Source organism: Choloepus didactylus, chromosome 16 (assembly GCF_015220235.1).
Source record: "Choloepus didactylus isolate mChoDid1 chromosome 16, mChoDid1.pri, whole genome shotgun sequence".
Lineage (NCBI taxonomy): Eukaryota > Metazoa > Chordata > Mammalia > Pilosa > Megalonychidae > Choloepus > Choloepus didactylus.
In genome coordinates, this window is record NC_051322.1 from 31,180,594 (window position 1) to 31,196,363 (window position 15,770).

The window sequence follows — 15,770 nt, forward strand, 5'->3', positions numbered from 1 at the left end:
AGCTCTTCCTCAAAATGGCCATCGACAGGCATGTTGATTTACTGGACAGACTGGATTGAAAAAACTTAACTCCCCAGGTTTTAAGCTTCCTGAAGCCTCTAAAGCAAAAAGTCCTGGATTCACTCAGGATCCTGGTCTGAGCCTGACAGTCACCTCTTATTGCAAAGGTGAAGGGGAGATGAGGAAAGGTCTGTGTGATATCCTCCCCAGAAAGCTAATGGCTTTCATGGAATTTCCATCCTCAAAACCACATTCACTGACAAAATGAAGCTCCTTGAGGAAGAAGCAAAGACTCTTGGCAAAATTGTTCTTATGCCCTGACTGTATGGAGGATTTTAGGATGAATACAGGCATTTGGGTAGTGCGTTGCCAACAAGAGTAAGTTTAAATCGAACTGCTAAAGAAATGTCACGTTTCACATGAATGAAGAGGTTGAAATTGAGAAGAGAATTGCAGATGAAATGGGAAAGGCCAGTGTATGGAAGAATAGTCACAAAATGTAACAAATACTCCAGATGTTGGGCTGGCATGTACTTTGGCACATCTAGCTCAATCCTTTCATTTTTACTAAGGGTAATCAAGGTTAGAAGAGGTAGCCCAGGTGCTGAAACAGGGCAATGGTGGAGTTGCCTGTGGGGCCTCTTGATTAGAGATGTGCTGCACATGCACTGCCCAATTCCAGAGGGCACTATTCTCATGGACAACAATGTAAATGGTGCCCTTAGAGTTGTACATTGCACATCCAGACAACCATACTCAGAGGTCCTGTTCCTTTCCTGTAATTCAGCAGATGAAGTTCCCTACTTCCTTGGTGTATTAATTTTCTGCTATGTACATAACAAGTTGCCACAAACTTAGTGACTTAAAACCATGCAAATTTATTATCTCACAGTTTCTTTAGGTCAGACGCTCTGGCATAGTGCAACTGGATTCTCTGCTTGGGTTCACCAAGGGGTTGGTTGGGACTGCAGTTTTTATCTGGGCTCAGGGCCCTTTTCCTCTTTGCTGGTTGTTAGCAGTATTCAGCTGCTTGAAGTTGTAGGATTGAGGTTCCTGTTTTCCTTCTAGTCAGCAGGAGACCACTTTCAGCTCCTAAAGATGGCTCACAGTTCCTTGGCCTGTGGTCTTCTAGACAGCTCACAACATGGATGTTCACTTTCTTGCAGGTGAGACAGAGCACATCTGTCTGAATTGCAATCTTTGGGGAGCAGCCAGACAAAACTCTCTGCTATTAAGGGGCTCCTGTGGTTAAGTCACACCCATCCAGATAATCTCCCTATGTTAATGTCAACTGATTTGGGACCTTACTTATATATGCATAGTCCTTCCACAGCAATATTTAGATTAATATTTAAATGCTTAACTGCAAAAAGGTGTGTGTTCACTAGGGGTCTGGAATCTACAGACACCATCTTAGAATTCTGCCCACCACACTTAGCCCCTTTCCTGACTAATGATTCTTGTCCTTTAATTACTTTGAAACCCACCCCTTGATCTAAATCCTTTGGTTGCCACCCATCAGTGTCCCCAGACTTCACTGATTTTAAACTTTAAAGAGTTTATAATTTTGAAATGTAGTTAAAAAGCTGCTTTCTATAAACTTTTCTGACTCCAAATTTGATGACTAGAAATTTCAGATCAGGGCAAGGAATGCAGTTAAAGACATAGTGTATTTTACAGCAGAGGAAACAGGAGAGTCCTATAAACATGAACACACATTATTTCATCAGGGAAATGCAAACTAAAACCACAATGAGAAAGCACCAGAATGGTTAAAATTAAAGATCAAGTGTTGCGAAGATGAAGACCAGAGGAACTTCTTATATGCTGCTGGTGGGAGTGTCAATTGATAACAACTGCTTTGGGAAAGTTTGGCATTATCCGGCAAAGTCAAATATCCACAGACCCTATGATCTAGCCATTCTATTCCTAGAGTCTAGATCCTAGAGAAAATTGTGTACATGGGTACCAAAAGACACATACACAAGTGTTCTTAGAAGCATTGTTTATGTAATAGCAAAAAAAAAAAAAACAAAAAAAACCCCACAAAATAGCACAAAAGTTCATCTAGAGTAGAAGGATGAATTGCTGTAATGAAGTCCTGTCATAATGCTTAGAGTGGGTTTCACAACATTCCATTCTGTAAACTGTAGGACCATATCATTTTTTTTCATCTTTCTATTTTTTTTATTAGAGACATTGTGGGTTTACAGAACAATCATACAAAAAATACAGGATTCTCATATACTAACTACCCTATTATTAACACCTTGCATTGGTGTGGTATATTTGTTACAATTGATGAAAGCACATTTTTATAATTGTACTATTAATTATAATCCACAGTTTACCTTAGGGGTAACTGTTTTTTCTGTGTAGTTCCATGGATTAAAAAAATAATTTATTCTAGTAACATATGTAAAACCCCAAATTTCCTCTTTTAACCACATTCAAATATATAATTCAGTGGTAATTATGTTCTCAATGTTGTGCTACTATCACCACCATTCATTACCAAAACTTTTCCTGGATCATATATATAATTTTGAGTTAATGAAATGATGGGGTAAGCTTGCCCATCTCATCTGATCCAGGGATCCAAGGCTGGTTGGCAATTCCTTTATGTCCAAATTACAAAATCTGCATACCCTGGAATACTATGTAGCAGTGAAAATGTATGCTCTCTAATCTATATTACTTGTGGTATAAATAAAGTTTACTTCTGGGGGATATTGATTGGAAGAGAATGCAAGTGAGTTTTCTAGGGTGCTAAAAATGTTCTATATCTTCGGTGGTGTTTACCTGGACTATATATACATCTGTAAAAACTTAGATATATCCTTAACATTTGTACAGTTTACTGTAAGTAAGTCAATTTTTTTTTAAAGTAAGTTAATTTAAAAAGTGAATTCTAGATGCATGCATCCACGTGGGTGAATCTCAAAAACTGAGACGAAAGCAAGTCACAGAATAATAAATACTGAATAGTTCCAGTACATAGTTTAAAAAAATGGCAAAACTAAAAATTATATTATTTAGTGATACATACAGAGGTGGCAAAACAGTTTTTAAAAATCTAGAGAATTCTATCCCTGAATTGTAAGGCCTATCTCTAAACTTTGAGATGCTGATCCCCTAGCGTATAACCTGATTGGTCTCTGGAACAATGCATATCTCTGAGACACCTGAAACTCAGAGCTAGAGCTCGGCAGATATGAATGTCAGTATTAGTGCATACAGCCACTGTCAAAAAAAAAAAAAAAAAAAAGCTGAAAAAGAGCCTAGACTTCAATTAGTGATATGAATGAAGCAGGTCTGGTTAAGACCAGGGCAAGCCAGGCCAAAGGGTAAAGGTTGAAACTGATTGTGTTTTAAAACTTCAACTTTCTTATGAGACCAAGGGAATAGATATCTATTTGGTACAGGATCTAAATTTTCTAAACGGTACAACTCTACAGTCGATTTGTTCAAACACCACAATTGCATGGAACTTTGAATAGGAAGTGAGATACAGTAGGTTAGTATAGGCTGGAGTGAAATAGTGACACATCCTAGAGTAATTTGGGCAGATAATAAAAAATATATTTACAGCCTCCCCCTCCCCCTCCCCAGCCCCAAGGATCTGGGGGAAGGTGCGGATGTGTTGGACATCCTCACCTGGACTGGTGTTGATGTTGTCACAAACATTGGGACTGGCGGTTTGATGTGCTGAGCCCTCGAGCATGGGACTTGCCCTTATGAAGCTCATTACCACAAAGGAGAGTCTAAACTTGTATGTAATGGTGCCTAAGAGTCTCCCCCTGAGTACCTCTTTGTTGCTCAGATGTGGCCCTCTCTCTCTCTAACTGAGCCATCTCGACAGGTGAACTCGCTGCCCTCCCCACTACGTGGGACCCGACTCCCAGGGTTGTAAATCTCCCTGGCAAAGCAGAATATGACTCCCGGGGATGAATGTGGACCCGGCATCGTGGGACTGAGAGTATCTTCTTGACCAAAAGGGGGATGCAAAATGAGACGAAATAGTTTCAGTGGCTGAGAGATTCCAAATGGAGTCGAGAGGTCACTCTGGTGGGCATTCTTATGCACTATATATTCTTATGCACTATAAAACCTCTTAGGCTTTAGTGTATTGGAATAGCTAGAAGTAAATACCTGAAACTACCAAACTCCAACCCAGCAGTCTGGACTCCTGAAGACAATTATATAATAATGTAGATTACAAGGGGTGACAGTGTGATTGTGAAGAGCTTGTGGATCACAACCCCTTTATCTAGTGTATGGATGAGTGGAGGAATGGGGATAAAAACTAAAGGACAAATGGGGTGGGATGGGGGGATGATTTGGGTATTCTTTTTTCACTTTTATTTTTTATTCTTGTTCTGGTTCTTTCTGATGTAAGGAAAATGTTCAGAGATAGATTGTGGTGATGAACGCATAACTATGTTATCATACTGTGGACAGTGGATTGTATATCATGGATGATTGTATGGTGTGTGAATGTATTTCAATAAAATGGAATTTAATAAAAAAAAAGATGGGAATGTATAAAACAGTGAATCTTGTGGTGGACAAGCTCTGTAATTAACTGTACAAATATTAGAAATCTCTTTCATGAATTAGAACAAATGTATGACACTATAACTAGAAGTTAATAATAGATGGATATATAGGGGAAAATACATACCTATTGCAAAGTATGTACTACAGTTAGTAGTATTTTACCATTCTTTCATCAATCTTAATAAATGTACTATAACAATAAAAAAAAAAATCTAGAGAATTGTTAGTAGAGAAGTCAGGATAGTGGTTACCTCTAGGTGGAAGGAGGTGCAAGCAAGAGAGGGCACCCAGGAGGCTTCTGGGATATTGCTACTGTTCTATTTGTTAACTGGATGGAGTTTTTTGCAGTATTCTATTCTTTGTTATATATTTCTTTTGCATGTATGATATAGTTCATAATTTTAATAAGACAGCAGCATGAATCAGCTCTCCTAAACTTTTCCCTTACAAATGCATTTTTCCTATATTTTAATTTTATTCCACAAATAATAAAGATATTCTTATTGTAAAAGATTTTAAAATACAGATAATATAAAAATCCCTCCTGATCCCCCATCCCAGAATTTTTCATAGCACTTTACATGTTTTTACTTTTCACTTTCAAAATAGACTTTAAACAATTTGAAGGGAAAAAAATCAATATCAATGATAATCATTAACACATGAATCATGTTTTAAAGCCTAGTCATCTCTTCTCTTTTTTCAGTGTTTATTTTGTTGTTATTCTTTATTATACGAATAGTTCATGCTGAATACCCTAGCACATAAAAGAGTGCCTGGCCCAGAATAGATACTCAATAAATATTTATTAAATGAATAATGAATATTCTTTCGAAAAATTGCAAACAATTTGGAAGTGTATATATATATACCATAAAAAATAGAAATGTGAAAAAATAGAAATGTGGAAGCCTTGTGGATCATAATCCCTTTATCCAGTGTATAAATGGAAGAGTTGAAAAATGGGGACAAAAAACTAGATGAAAAATAGGGGGTGGAGGGATGATTTGGGTGTCCTTTTTTGCTTTTTTTTTATTCTTATTTTTACTTTTTCTGGTACAAGGAAAATGTTCAAAAATTAGATTGGGGTGATGAATGCACAACTATATGATAGTACTGTGAAGAACTGATTGTACACTTTGGATGATTGAATGGTATGTGAATATATCTCAATAAAATTGAATTAAAAAAATATAGAAAGCATTTCCTTGCCAGCTCCCTCCTCATGCTCCTTTAATTCTGACGATGTTGTCAAAAGGAAAGCTTTTATCTTTTGTGAAGCTCTCATTTAGCACTTTTTTGATCAAGTCATATGTTCTGATAGTTACTGACAAAAGGAGGGCTGTGTGCTTTTCGGATTCATTGCCACCTGTCAGAGGCAGCAGAACCTGTGATGGACTGGCCCCCATTTAAGTACCACATCCTCTGGGAAGCCTTCGCTTTCCCTCTCTTGCGCCTGCGCTCTGCAATCTCCTTACGACAGACCCTGCACTACAGGCCGCTGTGTGCCTGCTGCATCTTCCATGGGGTGGTGAGCTCCTCGCAGGCAGCAACTGTCTGTGCCACCATCTCCCACAGTGCCTTGGAGGATTCATGTGTTATGGAACTAAATAAGATGTTTTAGAACTAAACAGAAAAAAATGCACAAGAATTAGAAATTGCTAAATGCTAAATCAGCAAATTACTTGAATTTTTCATCCTAATGTTTTAGTAGTACTTGAAAGGGTGGTGTGCCAGTTTGAATGTATTATGTCCCCCAGGAAAAGCCATATTCTTTGATGCAGTCTTGTGGGGACAGACATTTTGGTGCTGGTTAGATTTGCATGGACATGGGCCCCACCCAACTGTAGGTGATAACTCTGATGAGATATTTCCATGGAGGCGTGGCCCCACCCATTCAGGGTGGGCCATTTTCAGTGGAGTCATATAAATGAGCTGACGGGCAGAGGGAACTCAGTGCAGCTGCAGCTGTGAGTGATGTTGTGAAGAGGAGCTACAGCCAGGAAGGATCCTTTGAAGAAAGCACAGGAGCTGCATATGAGAGACAGTTTGAAGATGGCAGTTGAAAGCACACTCTTGCTCCAGAGAAGCTAAGAGAGGACAAATATCCCAAGTGCAACTAAGAGTGACATTTTTGAGGAACTGCAGCCTAGAGAAGAATGTCCTGGGAGAAAGCCATTTGAAACCAGAACTTTGGAGCAGATGCCAGCCACGTGCCTTCCCAGCTAACAGAGGTTTTCCGGACACCATTGGCCATCCTCCAGTGAAGGTACCCAATTGCTGACGTGTTGCCTTGGACACTTTATGGCCTTAAGACTGTAACTGTGTAACCAAATAACCCCCCTTTTATAAAAGCCAATCCATCTCTGGTGTTTTGCATTCCAGCAGCATTAGCAAACTGGAACAGGTGGTTTCAATGACCTTGTCAAACAGCTAAGGCACCACTCTGACTCAACCTGGTGACCCAGTGGAGAGTTTTGGGTCACTGCTGTTTCTGTGCTCTTTTCCCTTAGGCGTCCCCATTCCCATTCTCTGAAAAATGGTAGATAGCTCAGGACTATGACTAGGTCATAAGTCCTTTAGGCTTAGGGCTCTGGCTTCTGGAAGATTCCCTTTGCCTCATGAGACCAGCAGTCTTGTTATTGTATAATTATACACTTCTATAAGACCTTGATCTAGTGTGTTTGAAAGCAATATTTATCCAATTCAGTTCACTGGGACAACACAAAATAAGGTGATCACACCTTCTGTGGTCATTTATATTTCTTAAAATCAGGTATTTCAGATCATTTTAGCTGAGAAGACAAAGAAACAAACACAAAACACCCTGAGGGAATCATGGCCCAAGTAGTGTGGGCAAAAAGACCTTCTGTGAGTAAGAGTGTGGGCTTTTCAGCTGGACTGCCTGGGTTCGAATTGCCCCTTGCTAGCTTTCTCATCTTGGCAAGTTTATTTAATTTCTTGGGGCCATAACATGGGGATGATAAGTAAGTTCTATTCTGAAGAGTCATAATGATCATTAAGTGAATTAATGTCCCTGAAACTTTTAGAACAGTGTCTGCCTTGAGTGTTTTCAATATATCATTAACTATTATTAGTTTGTGACCTCAGGATGCTGTCTCCCATCCATTCCTGTGGCAGGCAGCTCCTCTCAGGAAGAGCTATGGCGAGCCCTGAGGGTCTGGTTGGCCCAGAGCCTCTCTCCCCAGGCTTAGCCTTGGGGCTCAGGAAAAGGAAGGAGGGATCAGGGCTTTGTAGACACACATCTGATCTCTCCTGCAGCAGGAGGGATTTGAGAACCAATTGTGTAGCTTCTCACCCAGCCAGGCAGGCAACACCCAGGAACTCCCGAGTCACTGCCTTTTGAGCATTTATCACTGTCTGCAGCAGTATCTTCCTTTCTCTGCTGACATTGGTGGAGAATTTATTATCATAGAAACAGGTGAAGTCTCAGAGGACACTAGTTTAGGAGCCTGCTCAGTTATTTGCACAATTTACTTGCTGGGTGTCCTTGTCTGATTTCTCTCACATCCCTATGACTCAGTTTCTCATCTCTAAAATGAAGGGGTTAGTGAAGAGTTCATCTCTGTCTCCTCCCAGTTGTAACCTTATTTATCTTACCTGTTCAGCTGGCCTCGGCTTGAATGTGAAGTGATCAGGAACTTACTTCTCTCCTAAGGCATCCCTTCATTATGAATAGCTCCAGTTGTTAGAAAGTTCTTTGTTAGAACTGAAGTCTGCATCCTGTAACTTGGAACCTTTAATCTTAATTTGATTCATTGGCACAACACAAAATAAACGTGATCATGCATGCCCCCAAGGCAGTGATCATATTGATCTCCTCCTAGTCTAGTTGTTCACAGACAGTTCCCTCAGACATTCAATACCATCCTGATTTCCAGTCCTCTCACCGTCCTGCCTGCCCTTCCCGAGGTAGGAGCTGGCAACTCTCATGTGATTTGATTACCACCTGGATTGCACAAGTAAACTAACATCTATTGAAAAAGGCACACTACACATAATCGATTTTAATTCTCACAGCAAATGAATGGGTTATTACTGTTTCCATTTTATAGAAGAGAAAACTGATGCTCAGAGAGGTTAAGTGGCTTTCCCAAGATCGTTCTGCTCTTAAGTTATGTAAGCAGAATTAAACTCCAGTCTGTGCTCTCCTTTCCCAGGGAAGATGGAAACTTGAGTCCTCTTCCTCGAACAGGCTTGAAACCATTTTCTGGGGACAGTCTTGTTCCTGTTTGTAGAGCATCCTTTTGGTAGGCGTAGGTCCTTTTGGGACTCTGCCCTTCATCTTTCGTAGAGAGTCAGCCCCATTCCAGGTCTTTAGACACCTGAAGTCTATATTCAACTTGCAATGCAGAAAAGCTGCACTCCAGACTTTGCAAAGCAGTAGTTATAAAAAGCTCAGCCAAGGAGATTTTGAAGGACACATGGTATACTCAACTGACTCCACTTTACATCCCTACCCTTCTTTTTCTTCTGCTTTTAATGTGGATTTTGTGTATTTCCTATATATTTATTGTGGATTACCTTAAATATTTTTAGGAAGAAGATGTAAACAAACTAATAAATGAAGAAATAGTCCCTGCTCTTTCCCTTTTACTACACTGAACTTGAACTGAACTTTCCAGAATACAAGTAAGGTATTTTATTGCCTGTCCTACTTACTGAGTTTATAAGTCACCTAATATCCTCTGGGATCTTTTGAATTTGAAGTACATCCTGTCCATTAAAATTTTTTTCAGTCCAGCATTTAAAATGTTAAAAATGTTACTTATATTTGGAATAGGTGATATGTTCACTAAGATAAGAATGCACACAGAGAAAGATTTCTCCTTCCCAGCCTGGCACCCAGGCACCCAGTCCCCTTCTATGAGGCCATCAAGTTTATCTGCTTCCTTTATAGCTTTCCAGAGATATTCTCTTCATGAAAATACATATATATATATATGTATTTTACTTTTTCTCTCCCACTTTTTTAGACAAATGGAACATACAATATGCACTGTTCAGCACCTTTCTTTTTTCAATTAAGAGCGTATCTTAAAAATAAGAAGTGCATTTTGAAGATCAGTGCATATTAGGTTGCTTCCTGTCTTTTGATATAAAAAGTGCTGTAGTAAATAATTTTGTATGCATATTGTTTCACTCACATGCAGTCGTACCAGTAAAATAAATTTCAAGAACGGTAAATTGCCAGGTCAAAGGATACGTGCATTTATAATTTTTGAAAACATTGACAAACTGTGTGTTGTGCCAATGGACACAGCCACCAGCAATGTGCAAGAGAGCCTGTTTCCCCACATTCTCCCTGCAGCGTGTCATCGAACTTGCTGCTCTTTGCCAGTCTGATTGGAGAAAACGGTATTTCAAAGTGGTTGAGTCGTAATTAGCATTTCTCTTGTTATAAGTGAGGTTTAGTGAGATTTAAGAGCCATCCATATTTCCTTTTCTATTAACCGCTCCTTACATCGGGCAATGATATATTGAGCCCCAAAGCAGACATATATATTCTCTCTTTTAGATTTCATCCCTCTGCTCTTGGCTCACCATCATAGTTAATTGAGAGAATTTTGAATCCTGATTCTGCTATCCAACCGATTGTCTCTTTTCTTGTTTTCACCAGCCTGTAGATCTGGCCTCAGGTGCAGGGCTTGGCCTTTCAACTGGGATTTCCTGAATTCCAAGACACCAGGGAGATTTTTTTTTTTCTAATTTCCCTAAAGTCTTAGAGTTCCATTCTAATCTGTAACCTCTCTTTCCACTACCACCTTTCTTTTACCATAAACATTCAGTTTCACAATTAAAACACCATATAACAGCCATAATAATCCAATCTCCTTAAACTTGGTATTTACATTAGAAGGTGATGTCTTGGAGGTGGCCTTGGAGCCTGAGTAACCTAGTTGTATAACTTTTGATAACTTAAACAAAAGACTGTGCTGCATCATGTTTTCTCCTGTAAAATGGAGACAATATGACTTTACTCACAGGGTTTGAAAATTAGGTCAAATCACATATATATTTTGATGGAATACATATATAAATATATATATTATATATATTCCAACTATATAGTTGTGTAAAAATTAAAAACTAACAGTTCTGTCTCTGCCCCAATTCCACTCTTCAGGTTTTTAAATAAGTCGGAGTTATATTTTATGTATTTTTTGTTAAGCCTAATTTCACTTTATTGTGAAATGCTTTCCAAGTCATTAAATAATTTTCTATATCATTCCTTTTAAAGGTTGCAGAGTGTTCTGATGGATGGCTGTGTTGTAATGTATTTAACCAATCCCCTGTCATTGAACATTTAGATACTTTGGTGACATTTTTTAGTAGAGTGGTCAGTTTTTGCCCATCTGGGCAATAGGGCAATAAAGAGGTTGATTATCTGGCAAAAAAATTGATTTTTTAAATCAAAAATAGAAACTTTTAAATTGGAATGTATTAGTTTTCCATTTTCTTTTGCTGTTGTTACAAATTACCACAAACTTAGTGGCTTAAAACAGTACAAATGTGTCATATTACTTGTTCTCTGTGTCCGAAGTCCAGCTGGTCTCACTGCTAAAATCGAGGTGTCAGCAGAGCTGTGTTCTTCAGAGGCTCTAGGGGAGAGTCTGTTTCCTTGCCTTTTCCAGATTCTAGAGGCCACCTGCTTTCCCTGGCTTGTGCCATCTTCAAAGCCAGCCACATCTGTTCGAGTCCTTGTCACATTGCATCATTATAATCTTCCTCTATGGTCACATCTCCCTCTGGCTTGCTTCTTCTGCCTCCCTCTTCCACTTTTAAGGACCCTCGTGATTACAGTGGGTTTACCTTGATAATCCAGGGTAATCTCCCCATTTTAAGGTGAGTCAATTAGCAATTTAATGTCATCAACAACTTTAATTCACCTTTACCATCTGAGATAACATGTTCATAGGTTCTGGGGATTAGGACGTGGACATCTTTGTGTATGTGGGGTACATTATTCTGCCTACTGCAAGGAATAATTTTATATTTACAGGAGAATTGCAAAATACAGAGAGTTCCTGTACACCCTTCACCCAGCTTCCCATAATAAACATGATACAATTTTAAAAACTAATTCATTAACATTATAAAATGGTGCAGGTGCTGTGGAATACAGTTTGGTGGGTCCTCAAAAAGTTAAACATAGAATGACTATATGATCTGGCAATTCCACTTCTAGATATATTCTACCCAGAAGAATTGAAATCAGGGACTCAGATACTTGTACACCAATGTTCATAGCAGCATTACTGACAATAGCCAAGAGGTGGAAGCAACCGAAGTGTTTATAAATAGAAGAATGAATAAACAAAATGTGGTATATTCATGCAATGGAATATTATTCAGCCATAAAAAGGAATGAAGTTCTGATTTGTGCTACAACATGGATGAAACTTGAAGACATTATGTTGAGTAAGTCAGACACAAAGGGAAATTATATGATTTCACTTATAATAGGCAACTTCAGAGAAACAGAAATAGATTATAGGTTACTAGGGGAAGTAGAGCAGGAGAATAGGGAGTGTTTTAGTTTCCTAGCTGACAAAACAAATATCATGCAATGGGCTGTCTAAAATCAATGAGAATTTATTGGCTCATGGTTTTGAGACTAGGAGAAGTCCAAAATCAAGGGGTCACCAGGTGACGCTGTCTCCTGGAAGACTGTGGTGTTCTGGGGGCTGGCTGCCAGCAATCCTTGGTCCTTGGCTTTTCTGTCACATGACAGGGCACATGAGGCCTCTCCTGGTTCTCCCTTCTCTTCCTGGTTCCATTGCCATTCAGTTTTTGGCTGCCCCTCTGCCTGTTTCTCTCTGTGTGGGACTTTTCCTATAAGGCCTTCAGTAATAGGATAAAGACCCATCCTGATTCCACTAGGCCATACTTGAACTAAAGTAATATCATCAGAAGGCCCTATTTCAAGAGTTCACACCCATAGGAATGGATTCAATTTAAGAACATGTTTTTTGGGGGTAAATAGCTCCAAATCACCACAGGGAGTGAATAGGTGCACAGTTTCTGTTTGGGGTAATGGCAAAGTTTTGGTAGTGAATGCAAGTGATAGTAGCACAGCATTGTGAATGTAATTAATGCCACTGAGTAGCATGCTTGAGAGAGGTTAAATGGGAAAATTTATTTGGTATACATGTTAACACAACTGAAAAAAGAGACTAAAGAGACAAAGAAAATTAAATGCAATACATGACCTTGGACTGGATGTAATAATGAAGGAGAAAAATGCCCAAAAAGACATTATTGGGACAATTGAAAAAATAGGAATGTATGCTTTCTATCAATGTTAAATTTCTTGAACTTTAATAAGAAGTAACAGCTATGTAACTGAAAACTGTACTTACTGTGGTTACATAAATGAATATCCTTGTTTCTTAAGAAATATACATGGATATATTAAGTGGTAAAGGAGCATGACATTTGCACTCTACTCTCAAATGTTTAGAAAACAGATACATACGTATAATGATCTAATAAATGTGGCAAAATGTTAAAAGTTGGTGTGCTGGTTTGAATGCATTATGTCCCCCAAATGCCATTATCTTTGATGTAATCTTGTGTGGGCAGATGTATCAGTGTTGATTAGATTGTAATTCTTTGAGTATTTCCATGGAGATGCAACCCACCCAACTGTGGGTGATGACTATAATTGGATAATTTCCATGGAGGTGTGGCCCCACCCATTCAGTGTGGGCCTTGATTAGTTTCCTAGAGCACTATATAAGCTCGGACAGAAGGAGCAAGCTTGCTACAGCCAAGAGGGACACTTTGAAGAATGCACAGGAGCTGAGAGAAGAGCTGCAGATGAGAGACAGTTTGAAGACGGCTGTTGAAAGCAGACCTTTGCTTCAGAGCCTAAGAGTGGACAAATGCCCCAAGCGCAACTAAGAGTGACAGTTTTGAGGAACTGTGGCCTAGAGAGGAATGTCCTGGGAGAAAGCCATTTTGAAACCAGAACTTTGGAGCAGACGCCAGCCACGTGCCTTCCCAGCTAACAGAGGTTTTCTGGACACCATTGGCCATCCTCCAGTGAAGATACCTGATTGTTGATGACTTACCTTGGACACTTTATGGCCTTAAGACTGTAATTTTATAACCAAATAAACCCCCTGTATAAAAGATGATCCATTTCTGGTGTTTTGCATTCTGCTAGCATTAGCAAACTAGAACAGTTGGTAAATCTGCATACCTGGATAAGGGGTATATTGCAGTTGTCTGTATTATTTTTGCATTATTTCTGTAATTTTCCAGTAAGTTTGAAATAAAGAGTTTTTAAAGAAGAAAAATGAACAGAGGTACATACCACCAACTAAACTCCAGACTTTATTTGAATTTCACCAATTTTTCCATTAGTGTTCTTTTTCTGTTCCAGGATCCAATCCAGGATGTCCCACCGCATATAGTGTAAGGGTTTTTTCATGGCTTTCCTATCAGTGTCTCTGTACTGACACTGAAGGAGTCAATTAAAGTTATCGTGATACGTATGCAGGCTGGATTAAAGGGTGCTGACCAAGGATAATTCTTTGTATGCTATATGTTCAATAAATAATTTTTGAAAGAGTGCTACTTCAACTCTACTTCATGTATTGTAGAAACCATTCCTAATTTTACTCTCTGATTTATCACTTTTGTCTAGCAACATTACATCATTTGCCTAGGAATACTGCTGAATCTTTTTATTTCAAGCCATCCAAAAAATAAAAAGGGGAGGGGATGTTAAATTTCACTACCAGGATCCCTTCAAAGTCGAGTAAGATGCTTCTTGGTCTATAAAGCCAGTTCAGAAGACTATGTCCATTACTCCTGGTAGGTCATTTTGGGGTAGGCACATTGTGTACCAGGCAACATTATAAAGTAGTTTGTTTTTAGTTTTGGTGACTGACAGTTTCTTTTTGCTACAATTTTTAAATAAAATCACACACACAATTCATATACAGTGCAGAAAAAACAGAAAACAAACATGTGAAAGCAGAGTTTAATTTCTTATGACCTCATTACCCAAAGTTAATAATTGTTAATATTCTTTTAGACTTTTCCCCCCTGGGCATATATAGAAAGGCATTATAAATATAGTTCCTTTACAAAAATCAGATAATACTGTGCATTCTGTTTCCACTCAGTATATCATGAACATATTTTCAAATAAATATGCATCCATCACATTCTTTACTATGACTGCCTTGCAGTGCCCACCAGGTTTTAGCTGGACTCCCAGGTACCTTGAGTTTTGGTATTTTTTCTTATTACAATCCTGTAAACTCAGTGAACTTACTAGCATTTCACAGTGGAAAGAATATCTAACATCCGTGTAGTAATTTGCAGTTTATAGAGTTTATTGGCACATACTGACCATTGTTATAATGAAAATAACAGTAGTATCTATTTCAAGGAGTTGATTAGAGTATTCAACAAGAGTGCAGTGCAGAGCTTAGAGTAAATAACTCCTGTGAATTTTCAACTATCCTATAAGGGAAGTTATCATCATCAGCATGCGTATATTTTAGATAAGGAAACTGGGTGGGAGAAGTGAAATAATTGCCCAAGTGCATTAACCTGGTAACCTCAGTTCATGTGACTTCAAATTCCATACTTTGGGCACATGCCATATTGACACTTATTCCTGGGGGACCTGCCCTTTCTAACAATATTGCAGTCAGGTGTAGCCCTGCCAGCTGCCTCCTTCAAAAATTACTCTTCCTATTTCCAACTTTTTCAGAGATCTACAAGGAATTTCTTGACATTGGAATGGCTATTTAGTTGGAATTAACAGGGGCCTTAAGAAAGCAAAGCCACCAGGTTGAGCCACCACTGTAGCACGGAGAAGGGCTTAAAAAAATTTTTTTTTTTTAGAGAGGTTATAAGTTTACAGAAAAATCATGCAGAAAATAGAGTTCTCACAGTCTGCCCCCCACCCCCCGCTCCCCATTACTGTGGTACCTTTGTCACAACTGATGAACAATATATTATTAACTGCAGTTCATAGCTTAGGATTCACTGTGTTGTACAGTCCTATGTTTTTTTAAAATTTATTCTAGTAATTCATATACAATCTAAATTTCTCCTTTTAACTACATTCAAATATGTACTTCGGTTGTGCTATGTGAATCACTACCATCCATTACCAAAACTTTGCCATTACCCCCAACAGAAGCTTTGCAGCAATGAAGCAT